The 19,004-nt window shown below is 50.3% G+C and overlaps 24 non-coding genes across 24 annotated transcripts; all 24 read right to left on the reverse strand.

The window, feature by feature from the left end:
• Positions 1-188: 188 nt before the first annotated feature.
• Trnaf-gaa lies at positions 189-260 on the reverse strand. Its single transcript has one exon. It is a non-coding gene; the product is annotated as a tRNA-Phe (tRNA).
• A 612-nt stretch (positions 261-872) lies between these two features.
• On the reverse strand, positions 873-954 carry Trnas-uga. The gene has a single exon. It is a non-coding gene; the product is annotated as a tRNA-Ser (tRNA).
• Positions 955-1,640: 686 nt separating this feature from the next.
• Positions 1,641-1,722, reverse strand: Trnas-cga. Its single transcript has one exon. It is a non-coding gene; the product is annotated as a tRNA-Ser (tRNA).
• A 751-nt stretch (positions 1,723-2,473) lies between these two features.
• Trnaf-gaa lies at positions 2,474-2,546 on the reverse strand. Its single transcript has one exon. It is a non-coding gene; the product is annotated as a tRNA-Phe (tRNA).
• A 611-nt stretch (positions 2,547-3,157) lies between these two features.
• On the reverse strand, positions 3,158-3,239 carry Trnas-uga. The gene has a single exon. It is a non-coding gene; the product is annotated as a tRNA-Ser (tRNA).
• Positions 3,240-3,921: 682 nt separating this feature from the next.
• On the reverse strand, positions 3,922-4,003 carry Trnas-cga. The gene has a single exon. It is a non-coding gene; the product is annotated as a tRNA-Ser (tRNA).
• Positions 4,004-4,757: 754 nt separating this feature from the next.
• On the reverse strand, positions 4,758-4,830 carry Trnaf-gaa. The gene has a single exon. It is a non-coding gene; the product is annotated as a tRNA-Phe (tRNA).
• A 610-nt stretch (positions 4,831-5,440) lies between these two features.
• On the reverse strand, positions 5,441-5,522 carry Trnas-uga. The gene has a single exon. It is a non-coding gene; the product is annotated as a tRNA-Ser (tRNA).
• Positions 5,523-6,208: 686 nt separating this feature from the next.
• Trnas-cga lies at positions 6,209-6,290 on the reverse strand. The gene has a single exon. It is a non-coding gene; the product is annotated as a tRNA-Ser (tRNA).
• A 750-nt stretch (positions 6,291-7,040) lies between these two features.
• Trnaf-gaa lies at positions 7,041-7,113 on the reverse strand. Its single transcript has one exon. It is a non-coding gene; the product is annotated as a tRNA-Phe (tRNA).
• A 610-nt stretch (positions 7,114-7,723) lies between these two features.
• On the reverse strand, positions 7,724-7,805 carry Trnas-uga. Its single transcript has one exon. It is a non-coding gene; the product is annotated as a tRNA-Ser (tRNA).
• Positions 7,806-9,321: 1,516 nt separating this feature from the next.
• On the reverse strand, positions 9,322-9,394 carry Trnaf-gaa. The gene has a single exon. It is a non-coding gene; the product is annotated as a tRNA-Phe (tRNA).
• A 610-nt stretch (positions 9,395-10,004) lies between these two features.
• Trnap-ugg lies at positions 10,005-10,088 on the reverse strand. The gene has a single exon. It is a non-coding gene; the product is annotated as a tRNA-Pro (tRNA).
• A 684-nt stretch (positions 10,089-10,772) lies between these two features.
• On the reverse strand, positions 10,773-10,854 carry Trnas-cga. Its single transcript has one exon. It is a non-coding gene; the product is annotated as a tRNA-Ser (tRNA).
• Positions 10,855-11,603: 749 nt separating this feature from the next.
• On the reverse strand, positions 11,604-11,676 carry Trnaf-gaa. Its single transcript has one exon. It is a non-coding gene; the product is annotated as a tRNA-Phe (tRNA).
• A 610-nt stretch (positions 11,677-12,286) lies between these two features.
• On the reverse strand, positions 12,287-12,368 carry Trnas-uga. The gene has a single exon. It is a non-coding gene; the product is annotated as a tRNA-Ser (tRNA).
• A 683-nt stretch (positions 12,369-13,051) lies between these two features.
• On the reverse strand, positions 13,052-13,133 carry Trnas-cga. Its single transcript has one exon. It is a non-coding gene; the product is annotated as a tRNA-Ser (tRNA).
• A 754-nt stretch (positions 13,134-13,887) lies between these two features.
• Trnaf-gaa lies at positions 13,888-13,960 on the reverse strand. Its single transcript has one exon. It is a non-coding gene; the product is annotated as a tRNA-Phe (tRNA).
• A 610-nt stretch (positions 13,961-14,570) lies between these two features.
• Positions 14,571-14,652, reverse strand: Trnas-uga. Its single transcript has one exon. It is a non-coding gene; the product is annotated as a tRNA-Ser (tRNA).
• A 684-nt stretch (positions 14,653-15,336) lies between these two features.
• Positions 15,337-15,418, reverse strand: Trnas-cga. Its single transcript has one exon. It is a non-coding gene; the product is annotated as a tRNA-Ser (tRNA).
• A 753-nt stretch (positions 15,419-16,171) lies between these two features.
• Trnaf-gaa lies at positions 16,172-16,244 on the reverse strand. The gene has a single exon. It is a non-coding gene; the product is annotated as a tRNA-Phe (tRNA).
• A 611-nt stretch (positions 16,245-16,855) lies between these two features.
• Trnas-uga lies at positions 16,856-16,937 on the reverse strand. Its single transcript has one exon. It is a non-coding gene; the product is annotated as a tRNA-Ser (tRNA).
• Positions 16,938-17,622: 685 nt separating this feature from the next.
• On the reverse strand, positions 17,623-17,705 carry Trnas-cga. The gene has a single exon. It is a non-coding gene; the product is annotated as a tRNA-Ser (tRNA).
• A 749-nt stretch (positions 17,706-18,454) lies between these two features.
• Trnaf-gaa lies at positions 18,455-18,526 on the reverse strand. Its single transcript has one exon. It is a non-coding gene; the product is annotated as a tRNA-Phe (tRNA).
• Positions 18,527-19,004: the final 478 nt, after the last annotated feature.

Genomic DNA, 19,004 nt, shown 5'->3' on the forward strand with positions numbered 1-19,004 from the left:
AGGAACGCAGTCGGTAGGACATTTTTGATCTTTTGCTTCTAAGGGAGTTAGTTGTCTAGTGAGTTCCTCTTATGGCATGCACTAGACAACCAGAACAGCTACAGGAGAGTGTCATTTTTGTTGTCAGCGGTAGTTGCATTATCACCAACGCAGAGCAATTCCATTGGCGTCGCATCAAAAGGAATACCTGCCGAAACCCGGGATCGAACCAGGGACCTTAGATCTTCAGTCTAACGCTCTCCCAACTGAGCTATTTCGGCTGACATCGAACGTTGCTGTTTGCATGTGTTTGTTCACCTCTGCCTCGTCGCCAATTTCACAGTCACCTTCGTCTGATAAGACACAGGGACGCTGAAAGGCGAGCAGCCGATGCAGTGAAGTCCCACACACATTTCTTCTGCTTCCATCATCGTAACAAGCAAACATGTCGACTCGACTCGTGTAATATTCACTTCGCTGACTTCACGTGACGCCGCGCTGACGCTAGAAAAACCCGTGCTATATCGATGCCAGGGGCAACTCGTGTGCAGAGAACGAGGCACAAGAAGGAGTGAGCCTCTCCACCGTATGAGAGGCAGTATCTAGCAGATACACACGGTAAAACACTCGACTTGCGTTAGCTCATCAATTGCTACACGTCATCGTGTGCAAGCTAAAATGGACACATCTGCACTGCCCAGTGAGGCGACACTTGTACTAACACCCGGTGGGCGGCTGTGAGACGATAAGATGAGCTGCGGCTTCTGGGCGCCACTGTAACGCTGCGCCCTGGATCAAATAACACTGCACATTGCTGGTGACGCACGTGTTTAGTAGTGACGCAACTGCTAGGATGCAGCTGAACGTCCATCTTTTGAGAGCGAGAAAATTTTCGCAGTCGGCAGGACTCGAACCTACGCTCCCAGAGGGAATCTGATTTCAAGTCAGACGCCTTAACCACTCGGCCACGACTGCCGGTGGCAGAAACGACTCCCGACAAGTGAAACGGCCGTCTTTAGAAGCAATCTGATGGCAGAAAGCGGCGTGGCGTCACTCTTTTCTGTAGGGTTTCCATTAGCCGTTTACGACAGTGTGTTAATTTTCGCCTGGCGGGGGTTTCAACCCGGGGCCCTTTGATTGACGGTCTAGCGCTCTACCGACTGAGCTGTCCGGTCCCTCGGCCGAGCGTTGTAGTGCATGCAACATGGTGTGCGAGTGATTCGCATGTTGTAATTACTGGCTTATGGCTCCAATGACGACTTCACCGACTTCCCACTGACGCACCGCTGACGCTAGTTTTCTGTCGTCTTAAAACGATGGACATACCTCCAAGCAGCTGCGAGATCTTAAGAAAAGAAACGCTGCACCACTGCCTTTGCCGCACTCGAATGATTGAATTGCGATTCTTAAAACGAAATGAATGTTCGCTCTGTCCAACACTTTCGAGCACATCTGTGTACTCACGATCTCAGCGACGGCTTTCTGCAGTCCCAGCGTCAGTGCGAGGTGAACCGATGGCCACAGTAAGCAGCGGTCGTCGCGAAACTCAGTATTCTTAAACGGAAACTTTCGGTCTTGTTGAGAATGGCGTCACTGGTTTGCACCCGCATTCGCCCACGCATGTGTGCGAAAATTTTTGCTCCTCTTTACGCAAAATCGCACGCAGCCGGTAGGATTCGAACCTACGCTCCCAGAGGGAATCTGATTTCGAGTCAGACGCCTTAACCACTCGGCCACGACTGCCGGTAGCGCGGTGTTGTCCCGACACATGCAACTGCTACCGTTTAAAGCACTGTGGGTGTCAGATAACGGCGTAGCTTCATTATTTTCCGTAGCGTTTCCACCGCTACCAGACGAATCGCTACCAAAGTATTAAAATTTCCGCCCGGACAGGGACTTGAACCCTGGACCCTTAGGTTAAAAAGCCTAATGCTCTACCGACTGAGCTATCCGGGCTCACACGACGTTGTGAAACCTCTCACGATGCACAACTATACATTGACTCATGTCCTTTACTGTTGTGCAATCGCTGCATGGGGCCGTTACTAATAAAACGTCGCCTAAATGCTGTCTGCAGACTTATCGCACTAAGCTCGTAACACACTATCGAAGACTGCTGACACACGATGCAACAACAATTGCAGGAGTCGTTACGTCTCATACGTTGGAGCAGAGAATTTACATGTTTTGTCGACACTCAGTGGGCAATTGGAAAATTCGCAAACATTTCGAATGCAATGTTTCCCACGTTTTCGCTCGTTTCACGGTTCCGTTGAAGACGTTCTTCACCACCTGACACAGAAAAAAGGAACGCAGTCGGTAGGACATTTTTGATTCTTTTGCTTCTAAGGGAGTTAGTTGTCTAGTGAGTTCCTCTATGGCATGCACTAGACAACCAGAACAGCTACAGGAGAGTGTCATTTTTGTTGTCAGCGGTAGTTGCATTATCACCAACGCAGAGCAATTCCATTGGCGTCGCATCAAAAGGAATACCTGCCGAAACCCGGGATCGAACCAGGGACCTTTAGATCTTCAGTCTAACGCTCTCCCAACTGAGCTATTTCGGCTGACATCGAACGTTGCTGTTTGCATGTGTTTGTTCACCTCTGCCTCGTCGCCAATTTCACAGTCACCTTCGTCTGATAAGACACAGGGGACGCTGAAAGGCGAGCAGCCGATGCAGTGAAGTCCCACACACATTTCTTCTGCTTCCATCATCGTAACAAGCAAACATGTCGACTCGACTCGTGTAATATTCACTTCGCTGACTTCACGTGACGCCGCGCTGACGCTAGAAAACCCGTGCTATATCGATGCCAGGGGCAACTCGTGTGCAGAGAACGAGGCACAAGAAGGAGTGAGCCTCTCCACCGTATGAGAGGCAGTATCTAGCAGATACACACGGTAAAACACTCGACTTGCGTTAGCTCATCAATTGCTACACGTCATCGTGTGCAAGCTAAAATGGACACATCTGCACTGCCAGTGAGGCGACACTTGTACTAACACCCGGTGGGCGGCTGTGAGACGATAAGATGAGCTGCGGCTTCTGGGCGCCACTGTAACGCTGCGCCCTGGATCAAATAACACTGCACATTGCTGGTGACGCACGTGTTTAGTAGTGACGCAACTGCTAGGATGCAGCTGAACGTCCATCTTTTGAGAGCGAGAAAATTTTCGCAGTCGGCAGGACTCGAACCTACGCTCCCAGAGGGAATCTGATTTCAAGTCAGACGCCTTAACCACTCGGCCACGACTGCCGGTGGCAGAAACGACTCCCGACAAGTGAAACGGCCGTCTTTAGAAGCAATCTGATGGCAGAAAGCGGCGTGGCGTCACTCTTTTCTGTAGGGTTTCCATTAGCCGTTACGACAGTGTGTTAATTTTCGCCTGGCGGGGGTTTCAACCCGGGGCCCTTTGATTGACGGTCTAGCGCTCTACCGACTGAGCTGTCCGGTCCCTCGGCCGAGCGTTGTAGTGCATGCAACATGGTGTGCGAGTGATTCGCATGTTGTAATTACTGGCTTATGGCTCCAATGACGACTTCACCGACTTCCCACTGACGCACCGCTGACGCTAGTTTTCTGTCGTCTTAAAACGATGGACATACCTCCAAGCAGCTGCGAGATCTTAAGAAAAGAAACGCTGCACCACTGCCTTTGCCGCACTCGAATGATTGAATTGCGATTCTTAAAACGAAATGAATGTTCGCTCTGTCCAACACTTTCGAGCACATCTGTGTACTCACGATCTCAGCGACGGCTTTCTGCAGTCCCAGCGTCAGTGCGAGGTGAACCGATGGCCACAGTAAGCAGCGGTCGTCGCGAACTCAGTATTCTTAAACGGAAACTTTCGTCTTGTTGAGAATGGCGTCACTGGTTTGCACCCGCAATCGCCCACGCATGTGTGCGAAAATTTTTGCTCCTCTTTACGCAAATCGCACGCAGCCGGTAGGATTCGAACCTACGCTCCCAGAGGGAATCTGATTTCGAGTCAGACGCCTTAACCACTCGGCCACGACTGCCGGTAGCGCGGTGTTGTCCCGACACATGCAACTGCTACCGTTTAAAGCACTGTGGTGTCAGATAACGGCGTAGCTTCATTATTTTCCGTAGCGTTTCCACCCGCTACCAGACGAATCGCTACCAAAGTATTAAAATTTCCGCCCGGACAGGGACTTGAACCCTGGACCCTTAGGTTAAAAAGCCTAATGCTCTACCGACTGAGCTATCCGGGCTCACACGACGTTTGTGAAACCTCTCACGATGCACAACTATACATTGACTCATGTCCTTTACTGTTGTGCAATCGCTGCATGGGGCCGTTACTAATAAAACGTCGCCTAAATGCTGTCTGCAGACTTATCGCACTAAGCTCGTAACACACTATCGAAGACTGCTGACACACGATGCAACAACAAATTGCAGGAGTCGTTTACGTCTCATACGTTGGAGCAGAGAATTTACATGTTTTGTCGACACTCAGTGGGCAATTGGAAAATTCGCAAACATTTCGAATGCAATGTTTCCCACGTTTTCGCTCGTTTCACGGTTCCGTTGAAGACGTTCTTCACCACCTGACACAGAAAAAGGAACGCAGTCGGTAGGACATTTTTGATTCTTTTGCTTCTAAGGGAGTTAGTTGTCTAGTGAGTTCCTCTTATGGCATGCACTAGACAACCAGAACAGCTACAGGAGAGTGTCATTTTTGTTGTCAGCGGTAGTTGCATTATCACCAACGCAGAGCAATTCCATTGGCGTCGCATCAAAAGGAATACCTGCCGAAACCCGGGATCGAACCAGGGACCTTTAGATCTTCAGTCTAACGCTCTCCCAACTGAGCTATTTCGGCTGACATCGAACGTTGCTGTTTGCATGTGTTTGTTCACCTCTGCCTCGTCGCCAATTTCACAGTCACCTTCGTCTGATAAGACACAGGGACGCTGAAAGGCGAGCAGCCGATGCAGTGAAGTCCCACACACATTTCTTCTGCTTCCATCATCGTAACAAGCAAACATGTCGACTCGACTCGTGTAATATTCACTTCGCTGACTTCACGTGACGCCGCGCTGACGCTAGAAAACCCGTGCTATATCGATGCCAGGGGCAACTCGTGTGCAGAGAACGAGGCACAAGAAGGAGTGAGCCTCTCCACCGTATGAGAGGCAGTATCTAGCAGATACACACGGTAAAACACCTCGACTTGCGTTAGCTCATCAATTGCTACACGTCATCGTGTGCAAGCTAAAATGGACACATCTGCACTGCCCAGTGAGGCGACACTTGTACTAACACCCGGTGGGCGGCTGTGAGACGATAAGATGAGCTGCGGCTTCTGGGCGCCACTGTAACGCTGCGCCCTGGATCAAATAACACTGCACATGCTGGTGACGCACGTGTTTAGTAGTGACGCAACTGCTAGGATGCAGCTGAACGTCCATCTTTGAGAGCGAGAAAATTTTCGCAGTCGGCAGGACTCGAACCTACGCTCCCAGAGGGAATCTGATTTCAAGTCAGACGCCTTAACCACTCGGCCACGACTGCCGGTGGCAGAAACGACTCCCGACAAGTGAAACGGCCGTCTTTAGAAGCAATCTGATGGCAGAAAGCGGCGTGGCGTCACTCTTTTCTGTAGGGTTTCCATTAGCCGTTACGACAGTGTGTTAATTTTTCGCCTGGCGGGGGTTTCAACCCGGGGCCCTTTGATTGACGGTCTAGCGCTCTACCGACTGAGCTGTCCGGTCCCTCGGCCGAGCGTTGTAGTGCATGCAACATGGTGTGCGAGTGATTCGCATGTTGTAATTACTGGCTTATGGCTCCAATGACGACTTCACCGACTTCCCACTGACGCACCGCTGACGCTAGTTTTCTGTCGTCTTAAAACGATGGACATACCTCCAAGCAGCTGCGAGATCTTAAGAAAAGAAACGCTGCACCACTGCCTTTGCCGCACTCGAATGATTGAATTGCGATTCTTAAAACGAAATGAATGTTCGCTCTGTCCAACACTTTCGAGCACATCTGTGTACTCACGATCTCAGCGACGGCTTTCTGCAGTCCCAGCGTCAGTGCGAGGTGAAACCGATGGCCACAGTAAGCAGCGGTCGTCGCGAAACTCAGTATTCTTAAACGGAAACTTTCGTCTTGTTGAGAATGGCGTCACTGGTTTGCACCCGCATTCGCCCACGCATGTGTGCGAAAATTTTTGCTCCTCTTTACGCAAAATCGCACGCAGCCGGTAGGATTCGAACCTACGCTCCCAGAGGGAATCTGATTTCGAGTCAGACGCCTTAACCACTCGGCCACGACTGCCGGTAGCGCGGTGTTGTCCCGACACATGCAACTGCTACCGTTAAAGCACTGTGGTGTCAGATAACGGCGTAGCTTCATTATTTTCCGTAGCGTTTCCACCGCTACCAGACGAATCGCTACCAAAGTATTAAAATTTCCGCCCGGACAGGGACTTGAACCCTGGACCCTTAGGTTAAAAAGCCTAATGCTCTACCGACTGAGCTATCCGGGCTCACACGACGTTGTGAAACCTCTCACGATGCACAACTATACATTGACTCATGTCCTTTACTGTTGTGCAATCGCTGCATGGGGCCGTTACTAATAAAACGTCGCCTAAATGCTGTCTGCAGACTTATCGCACTAAGCTCGTAACACACTATCGAAGACTGCTGACACACGATGCAACAACAAATTGCAGGAGTCGTTACGTCTCATACGTTGGAGCAGAGAATTTACATGTTTTGTCGACACTCAGTGGGCAATTGGAAAATTCGCAAACATTTCGAATGCAATGTTTCCCACGTTTTCGCTCGTTTCACGGTTCCGTTGAAGACGTTCTTCACCACCTGACACAGAAAAAGGAACGCAGTCGGTAGGACATTTTTGATTCTTTTGCTTCTAAGGGAGTTAGTTGTCTAGTGAGTTCCTCTTATGGCATGCACTAGACAACCAGAACAGCTACAGGAGAGTGTCATTTTTGTTGTCAGCGGTAGTTGCATTATCACCAACGCAGAGCAATTCCATTGGCGTCGCATCAAAAGGAATACCTGCCGAAACCCGGGATCGAACCAGGGACCTTTAGATCTTCAGTCTAACGCTCTCCCAACTGAGCTATTTCGGCTGACATCGAACGTTGCTGTTGCATGTGTTTGTTCACCTCTGCCTCGTCGCCCAATTTCACAGTCACCTTCGTCTGATAAGACACAGGGACGCTGAAAGGCGAGCAGCCGATGCAGTGAAGTCCCACACACATTTCTTCTGCTTCCATCATCGTAACAAGCAAACATGTCGACTCGACTCGTGTAATATTCACTTCGCTGACTTCACGTGACGCCGCGCTGACGCTAGAAAACCCGTGCTATATCGATGCCAGGGGCAACTCGTGTGCAGAGAACGAGGCACAAGAAGGAGTGAGCCTCTCCACCGTATGAGAGGCAGTATCTAGCAGATACACACGGTAAAACACTCGACTTGCGTTAGCTCATCAATTGCTACACGTCATCGTGTGCAAGCTAAAATGGACACATCTGCACTGCCAGTGAGGCGACACTTGTACTAACACCCGGTGGGCGGCTGTGAGACGATAAGATGAGCTGCGGCTTCTGGGCGCCACTGTAACGCTGCGCCCTGGATCAAATAACACTGCACATTGCTGGTGACGCACGTGTTTAGTAGTGACGCAACTGCTAGGATGCAGCTGAACGTCCATCTTTTGAGAGCGAGAAAATTTTCGCAGTCGGCAGGACTCGAACCTACGCTCCCAGAGGGAATCTGATTTCAAGTCAGACGCCTTAACCACTCGGCCACGACTGCCGGTGGCAGAAACGACTCCCGACAAGTGAAACGGCCGTCTTTAGAAGCAATCTGATGGCAGAAAGCGGCGTGGCGTCACTCTTTTCTGTAGGGTTTCCATTAGCCGTTACGACAGTGTGTTAATTTTCGCCTGGCGGGGGTTTCAACCCGGGGCCCTTTGATTGACGGTCTAGCGCTCTACCGACTGAGCTGTCCGGTCCCTCGGCCGAGCGTTGTAGTGCATGCAACATGGTGTGCGAGTGATTCGCATGTTGTAATTACTGGCTTATGGCTCCAATGACGACTTCACCGACTTCCCACTGACGCACCGCTGACGCTAGTTTTCTGTCGTCTTAAAACGATGGACATACCTCCAAGCAGCTGCGAGATCTTAAGAAAAGAAACGCTGCACCACTGCCTTTGCCGCACTCGAATGATTGAATTGCGATTCTTAAAACGAAATGAATGTTCGCTCTGTCCAACACTTTCGAGCACATCTGTGTACTCACGATCTCAGCGACGGCTTTCTGCAGTCCCAGCGTCAGTGCGAGGTGAACCGATGGCCACAGTAAGCAGCGGTCGTCGCGAAACTCAGTATTCTTAAACGGAAACTTTCGTCTTGTTGAGAATGGCGTCACTGGTTTGCACCCGCATTCGCCCACGCATGTGTGCGAAAATTTTTGCTCCTCTTTACGCAAAATCGCACGCAGCCGGTAGGATTCGAACCTACGCTCCCAGAGGGAATCTGATTCGAGTCAGACGCCTTAACCACTCGGCCACGACTGCCGGTAGCGCGGTGTTGTCCCGACACATGCAACTGCTACCGTTTAAAGCACTGTGGTGTCAGATAACGGCGTAGCTTCATTATTTTCCGTAGCGTTTCCACCGCTACCAGACGAATCGCTACCAAAGTATTAAAATTTCCGCCCGGACAGGGACTTGAACCCTGGACCCTTAGGTTAAAAAGCCTAATGCTCTACCGACTGAGCTATCCGGGCTCACACGACGTTGTGAAACCTCTCACGATGCACAACTATACATTGACTCATGTCCTTTACTGTTGTGCAATCGCTGCATGGGGCCGTTACTAATAAAACGTCGCCTAAATGCTGTCTGCAGACTTATCGCACTAAGCTCGTAACACACTATCGAAGACTGCTGACACACGATGCAACAACAAATTGCAGGAGTCGTTACGTCTCATACGTTGGAGCAGAGAATTTACATGTTTTGTCGACACTCAGTGGGCAATTGGAAAATTCGCAAACATTTCGAATGCAATGTTTCCCACGTTTTCGCTCGTTTCACGGTTCCGTTGAAGACGTTCTTCACCACCTGACACAGAAAAAGGAACGCAGTCGGTAGGACATTTTTGATTCTTTTGCTTCTAAGGGAGTTAGTTGTCTAGTGAGTTCCTCTTATGGCATGCACTAGACAACCAGAACAGCTACAGGAGAGTGTCATTTTTGTTGTCAGCGGTAGTTGCATTATCACCAACGCAGAGCAATTCCATTGGCGTCGCATCAAAAGGAATACCTGCCGAAACCCGGGATCGAACCAGGGACCTTTAGATCTTCAGTCTAACGCTCTCCCAACTGAGCTATTTCGGCTGACATCGAACGTTGCTGTTTGCATGTGTTTGTTCACCTCTGCCTCGTCGCCAATTTCACAGTCACCTTCGTCTGATAAGACACAGGGACGCTGAAAGGCGAGCAGCCGATGCAGTGAAGTCCCACACACATTTCTTCTGCTTCCATCATCGTAACAAGCAAACATGTCGACTCGACTCGTGTAATATTCACTTCGCTGACTTCACGTGACGCCGCGCTGACGCTAGAAAACCCGTGCTATATCGATGCCAGGGCAACTCGTGTGCAGAGAACGAGGCACAAGAAGGAGTGAGCCTCTCCACCGTATGAGAGGCAGTATCTAGCAGATACACACGGTAAAACACTCGACTTGCGTTAGCTCATCAATTGCTACACGTCATCGTGTGCAAGCTAAAATGGACACATCTGCACTGCCCAGTGAGGCGACACTTGTACTAACACCCGGTGGGCGGCTGTGAGACGATAAGATGAGCTGCGGCTTCTGGGCGCCACTGTAACGCTGCGCCCTGGATCAAATAACACTGCACATTGCTGGTGACGCACGTGTTTAGTAGTGACGCAACTGCTAGGATGCAGCTGAACGTCCATCTTTTGAGAGCGAGAAAATTTTCGCAGTCGGCCAGGACTCGAACCTACGCTCCCAGAGGGAATCTGATTTCCAAGTCAGACGCCTTAACCACTCGGCCACGACTGCCGGTGGCAGAAACGACTCCCGACAAGTGAAACGGCCGTCTTTAGAAGCAATCTGATGGCAGAAAGCGGCGTGGCGTCACTCTTTTCTGTAGGGTTTCCATTAGCCGTTACGACAGTGTGTTAATTTTCGCCTGGCGGGGGTTTCAACCCGGGGCCCTTTGATTGACGGTCTAGCGCTCTACCGACTGAGCTGTCCGGTCCCTCGGCCGAGCGTTGTAGTGCATGCAACATGGTGTGCGAGTGATTCGCATGTTGTAATTACTGGCTTATGGCTCCAATGACGACTTCACCGACTTCCCACTGACGCACCGCTGACGCTAGTTTTCTGTCGTCTTAAAACGATGGACATACCTCCAAGCAGCTGCGAGATCTTAAGAAAAGAAACGCTGCACCACTGCCTTTGCCGCACTCGAATGATTGAATTGCGATTCTTAAAACGAAATGAATGTTCGCTCTGTCCAACACTTTCGAGCACATCTGTGTACTCACGATCTCAGCGACGGCTTTCTGCAGTCCCAGCGTCAGTGCGAGGTGAACCGATGGCCACAGTAAGCAGCGGTCGTCGCGAAACTCAGTATTCTTAAACGGAAACTTTCGTCTTGTTGAGAATGGCGTCACTGGTTTGCACCCGCATTCGCCCACGCATGTGTGCGAAAATTTTTGCTCCTCTTTACGCAAAATCGCACGCAGCCGGTAGGATTCGAACCTACGCTCCCAGAGGGAATCTGATTTCGAGTCAGACGCCTTAACCACTCGGCCACGACTGCCGGTAGCGCGGTGTTGTCCCGACACATGCAACTGCTACCGTTTAAAGCACTGTGGTGTCAGATAACGGCGTAGCTTCATTATTTTCCGTAGCGTTTCCACCGCTACCAGACGAATCGCTACCAAAGTATTAAAATTTCCGCCCGGACAGGGACTTGAACCCTGGACCCTTAGGTTAAAAAGCCTAATGCTCTACCGACTGAGCTATCCGGGCTCACACGACGTTGTGAAACCTCTCACGATGCACAACTATACATTGACTCATGTCCTTTACTGTTGTGCAATCGCTGCATGGGGCCGTTACTAATAAAACGTCGCCTAAATGCTGTCTGCAGACTTATCGCACTAAGCTCGTACACACTATCGAAGACTGCTGACACACGATGCAACAACAAATTGCAGGAGTCGTTACGTCTCATACGTTGGAGCAGAGAATTTACATGTTTTGTCGACACTCAGTGGGCAATTGGAAAATTCGCAAACATTTCGAATGCAATGTTTCCACGTTTTCGCTCGTTTCACGGTTCCGTTGAAGACGTTCTTCACCACCTGACACAGAAAAAGGAACGCAGTCGGTAGGACATTTTTGATTCTTTTGCTTCTAAGGGAGTTAGTTGTCTAGTGAGTTCCTCTTATGGCATGCACTAGACAACCAGAACAGCTACAGGAGAGTGTCATTTTTGTTGTCAGCGGTAGTTGCATTATCACCAACGCAGAGCAATTCCATTGGCGTCGCATCAAAAGGAATACCTGCCGAAACCCGGGATCGAACCAGGGACCTTTAGATCTTCAGTCTAACGCTCTCCCAACTGAGCTATTTCGGCTGACATCGAACGTTGCTGTTTGCATGTGTTTGTTCACCTCTGCCTCGTCGCCAATTTCACAGTCACCTTCGTCTGATAAGACACAGGGACGCTGAAAGGCGAGCAGCCGATGCAGTGAAGTCCCACACACATTTCTTCTGCTTCCATCATCGTAACAAGCAAACATGTCGACTCGACTCGTGTAATATTCACTTCGCTGACTTCACGTGACGCCGCGCTGACGCTAGAAAACCCGTGCTATATCGATGCCAGGGGCAACTCGTGTGCAGAGAACGAGGCACAAGAAGGAGTGAGCCTCTCCACGTATGAGAGGCAGTATCTAGCAGATACACACGGTAAAACACTCGACTTGCGTTAGCTCATCAATTGCTACACGTCATCGTGTGCAAGCTAAAATGGACACATCTGCACTGCCCAGTGAGGCGACACTTGTACTAACACCCGGTGGGCGGCTGTGAGACGATAAGATGAGCTGCGGCTTCTGGGCGCCACTGTAACGCTGCGCCCTGGATCAAATAACACTGCACATTGCTGGTGACGCACGTGTTTAGTAGTGACGCAACTGCTAGGATGCAGCTGAACGTCCATCTTTTGAGAGCGAGAAAATTTTCGCAGTCGGCAGGACTCGAACCTACGCTCCCAGAGGGAATCTGATTTCAAGTCAGACGCCTTAACCACTCGGCCACGACTGCCGGTGGCAGAAACGACTCCCGACAAGTGAAACGGCCGTCTTTAGAAGCAATCTGATGGCAGAAAGCGGCGTGGCGTCACTCTTTTCTGTAGGGTTTCCATTAGCCGTTACGACAGTGTGTTAATTTTCGCCTGGCGGGGGTTTCAACCCGGGGCCCTTTGATTGACGGTCTAGCGCTCTACCGACTGAGCTGTCCGGTCCTCGGCCGAGCGTTGTAGTGCATGCAACATGGTGTGCGAGTGATTCGCATGTTGTAATTACTGGCTTATGGCTCCAATGACGACTTCACCGACTTCCCACTGACGCACCGCTGACGCTAGTTTTCTGTCGTCTTAAAACGATGGACATACCTCCAAGCAGCTGCGAGATCTTAAGAAAAGAAACGCTGCACCACTGCCTTTGCCGCACTCGAATGATTGAATTGCGATTCTTAAAACGAAATGAATGTTCGCTCTGTCCAACACTTTCGAGCACATCTGTGTACTCACGATCTCAGCGACGGCTTTCTGCAGTCCCAGCGTCAGTGCGAGGTGAACCGATGGCCACAGTAAGCAGCGGTCGTCGCGAAACTCAGTATTCTTAAACGGAAACTTTCGTCTTGTTGAGAATGGCGTCACTGGTTTGCACCCGCATTCGCCCACGCATGTGTGCGAAAATTTTTGCTCCTCTTTACGCAAAATCGCACGCAGCCGGTAGGATTCGAACCTACGCTCCCAGAGGGAATCTGATTTCGAGTCAGACGCCTTAACCACTCGGCCACGACTGCCGGTAGCGCGGTGTTGTCCCGACACATGCAACTGCTACCGTTTTAAAGCACTGTGGTGTCAGATAACGGGCGTAGCTTTCATTATTTTCCGTAGCGTTTCCACCGCTACCAGACGAATCGCTACCAAAGTATTAAAATTTCCGCCCGGACAGGGACTTGAACCCTGGACCCTTAGGTTAAAAAGCCTAATGCTCTACCGACTGAGCTATCCGGGCTCACACGACGTTGTGAAACCTCTCACGATGCACAACTATACATTGACTCATGTCCTTTACTGTTGTGCAATCGCTGCATGGGGCCGTTACTAATAAAACGTCGCCTAAATGCTGTCTGCAGACTTATCGCACTAAGCTCGTAACACACTATCGAAGACTGCTGACACACGATGCAACAACAAATTGCAGGAGTCGTTACGTCTCATACGTTGGAGCAGAGAATTTACATGTTTTGTCGACACTCAGTGGGCAATTGGAAAATTCGCAAACATTTCGAATGCAATGTTTCCCACGTTTTCGCTCGTTTCACGGTTCCGTTGAAGACGTTCTTCACCACCTGACACAGAAAAAGGAACGCAGTCGGTAGGACATTTTTGATTCTTTTGCTTCTAAGGGAGTTAGTTGTCTAGTGAGTTCCTCTTATGGCATGCACTAGACAACCAGAACAGCTACAGGAGAGTGTCATTTTTGTTGTCAGCGGTAGTTGCATTATCACCAACGCAGAGCAATTCCATTGGCGTCGCATCAAAAGGAATACCTGCCGAAACCCGGGATCGAACCAGGGACCTTTAGATCTTCAGTCTAACGCTCTCCCAACTGAGCTATTTCGGCTGACATCGAACGTTGCTGTTTGCATGTGTTTGTTCACCTCTGCCTCGTCGCCATTTCACAGTCACCTTCGTCTGATAAGACACAGGGACGCTGAAAGGCGAGCAGCCGATGCAGTGAAGTCCCACACACATTTCTTCTGCTTCCATCATCGTAACAAGCAAACATGTCGACTCGACTCGTGTAATATTCACTTCGCTGACTTCACGTGACGCCGCGCTGACGCTAGAAAACCCGTGCTATATCGATGCCAGGGGCAACTCGTGTGCAGAGAACGAGGCACAAGAAGGAGTGAGCCTCTCCACCGTATGAGAGGCAGTATCTAGCAGATACACACGGTAAAACACTCGACTTGCGTTAGCTCATCAATTGCTACACGTCATCGTGTGCAAGCTAAAATGGACACATCTGCACTGCCCAGTGAGGCGACACTTGTACTAACACCCGGTGGGCGGCTGTGAGACGATAAGATGAGCTGCGGCTTCTGGGCGCCACTGTAACGCTGCGCCCTGGATCAAATAACACTGCACATTGCTGGTGACGCACGTGTTTAGTAGTGACGCAACTGCTAGGATGCAGCTGAACGTCCATCTTTTGAGAGCGAGAAAATTTTCGCAGTCGGCAGGACTCGAACCTACGCTCCCAGAGGGAATCTGATTTCAAGTCAGACGCCTTAACCACTCGGCCACGACTGCCGGTGGCAGAAACGACTCCCGACAAGTGAAACGGCCGTCTTTAGAAGCAATCTGATGGCAGAAAGCGGCGTGGCGTCACTCTTTTCTGTAGGGTTTCCATTAGCCGTTACGACAGTGTGTTAATTTTCGCCTGGCGGGGGTTTCAACCCGGGGCCCTTTGATTGACGGTCTAGCGCTCTACCGACTGAGCTGTCCGGTCCCTCGGCCGAGCGTTGTAGTGCATGCAACATGGTGTGCGAGTGATTCGCATGTTGTAATTACTGGCTTATGGCTCCAATGACGACTTCACCGACTTCCCACTGACGCACCGCTGACGCTAGTTTTCTGTCGTCTTAAAACGATGGACATACCTCCAAGCAGCTGCGAGATCTTAAGAAAAGAAACGCTGCACCACTGCCTTTGCCGCACTCGAATGATTGAATTGCGATTCTTAAAACGAAATGAATGTTCGCTCTGTCCAACACTTTCGAGCACATCTGTGTACTCACGATCTCAGCGACGGCTTTCTGCAGTCCCAGCGTCAGTGCGAGGTGAACCGATGGCCACAGTAAGCAGCGGTCGTCGCGAAACTCAGTATTCTTAAACGGAAACTTTCGTCTTGTTGAGAATGGCGTCACTGGTTTGCACCCGCATTCGCCCACGCATGTGTGCGAAAATTTTTGCTCCTCTTTACGCAAAATCGCACGCAGCCGGTAGGATTCGAACCTACGCTCCCAGAGGGAATCTGATTTCGAGTCAGACGCCTTAACCACTCGGCCACGACTGCCGGTAGCGCGGTGTTGTCCCGACACATGCAACTGCTTACCGTTTAAAGCACTGTGGTGTCAGATAACGGCGTAGCTTCATTATTTTCCGTAGCGTTTCCACCGCTACCAGACGAATCGCTACCAAAGTATTAAAATTTCCGCCCGGACAGGGACTTGAACCCTGGACCCTTAGGTTAAAAAGCCTAATGCTCTACCGACTGAGCTATCCGGGCTCACACGACGTTGTGAAACCTCTCACGATGCACAACTATACATTGACTCATGTCCTTTACTGTTGTGCAATCGCTGCATGGGGCCGTTACTAATAAAACGTCGCCTAAATGCTGGTCTGCAGACTTATCGCACTAAGCTCGTAACACACTATCGAAGACTGCTGACACACGATGCAACAACAAATTGCAGGAGTCGTTACGTCTCATACGTTGGAGCAGAGAATTTACATGTTTTGTCGACACTCAGTGGGCAATTGGAAAATTCGCAAACATTTCGAATGCAATGTTTCCCACGTTTTCGCTCGTTTCACGGTTCCGTTGAAGACGTTCTTCACCACCTGACACAGAAAAAGGAACGCAGTCGGTAGGACATTTTTGATTCTTTTGCTTCTAAGGGAGTTAGTTGTCTAGTGAGTTCCTCTTATGGCATGCACTAGACAACCAGAACAGCTACAGGAGAGTGTCATTTTTGTTGTCAGCGGTAGTTGCATTATCACCAACGCAGAGCAATTCCATTGGCGTCGCATCAAAAGGAATACCTGCCGAAACCCGGGATCGAACCAGGGACCTTTAGATCTTCAGTCTAACGCTCTCCCAACTGAGCTATTTCGGCTGACATCGAACGTTGCTGTTTGCATGTGTTTGTTCACCTCTGCCTCGTCGCCAATTTCACAGTCACCTTCGTCTGATAAGACACAGGGACGCTGAAAGGCGAGCAGCCGATGCAGTGAAGTCCCACACACATTCTTCTGCTTCCATCATCGTAACAAGCAAACATGTCGACTCGACTCGTGTAATATTCACTTCGCTGACTTCACGTGACGCCGCGCTGACGCTAGAAAACCCGTGCTATATCGATGCCAGGGGCAACTCGTGTGCAGAGAACGAGGCACAAGAAGGAGTGAGCCTCTCCACCGTATGAGAGGCAGTATCTAGCAGATACACACGGTAAAACACTCGACTTGCGTTAGCTCATCAATTGCTACACGTCATCGTGTGCAAGCTAAAATGGACACATCTGCACTGCCCAGTGAGGCGACACTTGTACTAACACCCGGTGGGGCGGCTGTGAGACGATAAGATGAGCTGCGGCTTCTGGGCGCCACTGTAACGCTGCGCCCTGGATCAAATAACACTGCACATTGCTGGTGACGCACGTGTTTAGTAGTGACGCAACTGCTAGGATGCAGCTGAACGTCCATCTTTTGAGAGCGAGAAAATTTTCGCAGTCGGCAGGACTCGAACCTACGCTCCCAGAGGGAATCTGATTTCAAGTCAGACGCCTTAACCACTCGGCCACGACTGCCGGTGGCAGAAACGACTCCCGACAAGTGAAACGGCCCGTCTTTAGAAGCAATCTGATGGCAGAAAGCGGCGTGGCGTCACTCTTTTCTGTAGGGTTTCCATTAGCCGTTTACGACAGTGTGTTAATTTTCGCCTGGCGGGGGTTTCAACCCGGGGCCCTTTGATTGACGGTCTAGCGCTCTACCGACTGAGCTGTCCGGTCCCTCGGCCGAGCGTTGTAGTGCATGCAACATGGTGTGCGAGTGATTCGCATGTTGTAATTACTGGCTTATGGCTCCAATGACGACTTCACCGACTTCCCACTGACGCACCGCTGACGCTAGTTTTCTGTCGTCTTAAAACGATGGACATACCTCCAAGCAGCTGCGAGATCTTAAGAAAAGAAACGCTGCACCACTGCCTTTGCCGCACTCGAATGATTGAATTGCGATTCTTAAAACGAAATGAATGTTCGCTCTGTCCAACACTTTCGAGCACATCTGTGTACTCACGATCTCAGCGACGGCTTTCTGCAGTCCCAGCGTCAGTGCGAGGTGAACCGATGGCCACAGTAAGCAGCGGTCGTCGCGAAACTCAGTATTCTTAAACGGAAACTTTCGTCTTGTTGAGAATGGCGTCACTGGTTTGCACCCGCATTCGCCCACGCATGTGTGCGAAAATTTTGCTCCTCTTTACGCAAAATCGCACGCAGCCGGAAGGATTCGAAACCTACGCTCCCAGAGGGAATCTGATTTCGAGTCAGACGCCTTAACCACTCGGCCACGACTGCCGGTAGCGCGGTGTTGTCCCGACACATGCAACTGCTACCGTTTAAAGCACTGTGGTGTCAGATAACGGCGTAGCTTCATTATTTTCCGTAGCGTTTCCACCGCTACCAGACGAATCGCTACCAAGTATTAAAATTTCCGCCCGGACAGGGACTTGAACCCTGGACCCTTAGGTTAAAAAGCCTAATGCTCTACCGACTGAGCTATCCGGGCTCACACGACGTTGTGAAACCTCTCACGATGCACAACTATACATTGACTCATGTCCTTTACTGTTGTGCAATCGCTGCATGGGGCCGTTACTAATAAACGTCGCCTAAATGCTGTCTGCAGACTTATCGCACTAAGCTCGTAACACACTATCGAAGACTGCTGACACACGATGCAACAACAAATTGCAGGAGTCGTTACGTCTCATACGTTGGAGCAGAGAATTTACATGTTTTGTCGACACTCAGTGGGCAATTGGAAAATTCGCAAACATTTCGAATGCAATGTTTCCCACGTTTTCGCTCGTTTCACGGTTCCGTTGAAGACGTTCTTCACCACCTGACACAGAAAAAGGAACGCAGTCGGTAGGACATTTTTGATTCTTTTGCTTCTAAGGGAGTTAGTTGTCTAGTGAGTTCCTCTTATGGCATGCACTAGACAACCAGAACAGCTACAGGAGAGTGTCATTTTTGTTGTCAGCGGTAGTTGCATTATCACCAACGCAGAGCAATTCCATTGGCGTCGCATCAAAAGGAATACCTGCCGAAACCCGGGATCGAACCAGGGACCTTTAGATCTTCAGTCTAACGCTCTCCAACTGAGCTATTTCGGCTGACATCGAACGTTGCTGTTTGCATGTGTTTGTTCACCTCTGCCTCGTCGCCAATTTCACAGTCACCTTCGTCTGATAAGACACAGGGACGCTGAAAGGCGAGCAGCCGATGCAGTGAAGTCCCACACACATTTCTTCTGCTTCCATCATCGTAACAAGCAAACATGTCGACTCGACTCGTGTAATATTCACTTCGCTGACTTCACGTGACGCCGCGCTGACGCTAGAAAACCCGTGCTATATCGATGCCAGGGGCAACTCGTGTGCAGAGAACGAGGCACAAGAAGGAGTGAGCCTCTCCACCGTATGAGAGGCAGTATCTAGCAGATACACACGGTAAAACACTCGACTTGCGTTAGCTCATCAATTGCTACACGTCATCGTGTGCAAGCTAAAATGGACACATCTGCACTGCCCAGTGAGGCGACACTTGTACTAACACCCGGTGGGCGGCTGTGAGACGATAAGATGAGCTGCG

The sequence above is a fragment of the Schistocerca americana genome, chromosome 3 (genome assembly GCF_021461395.2).
Source record: "Schistocerca americana isolate TAMUIC-IGC-003095 chromosome 3, iqSchAmer2.1, whole genome shotgun sequence".
Taxonomy (NCBI): Eukaryota; Metazoa; Arthropoda; class Insecta; order Orthoptera; family Acrididae; genus Schistocerca; species Schistocerca americana.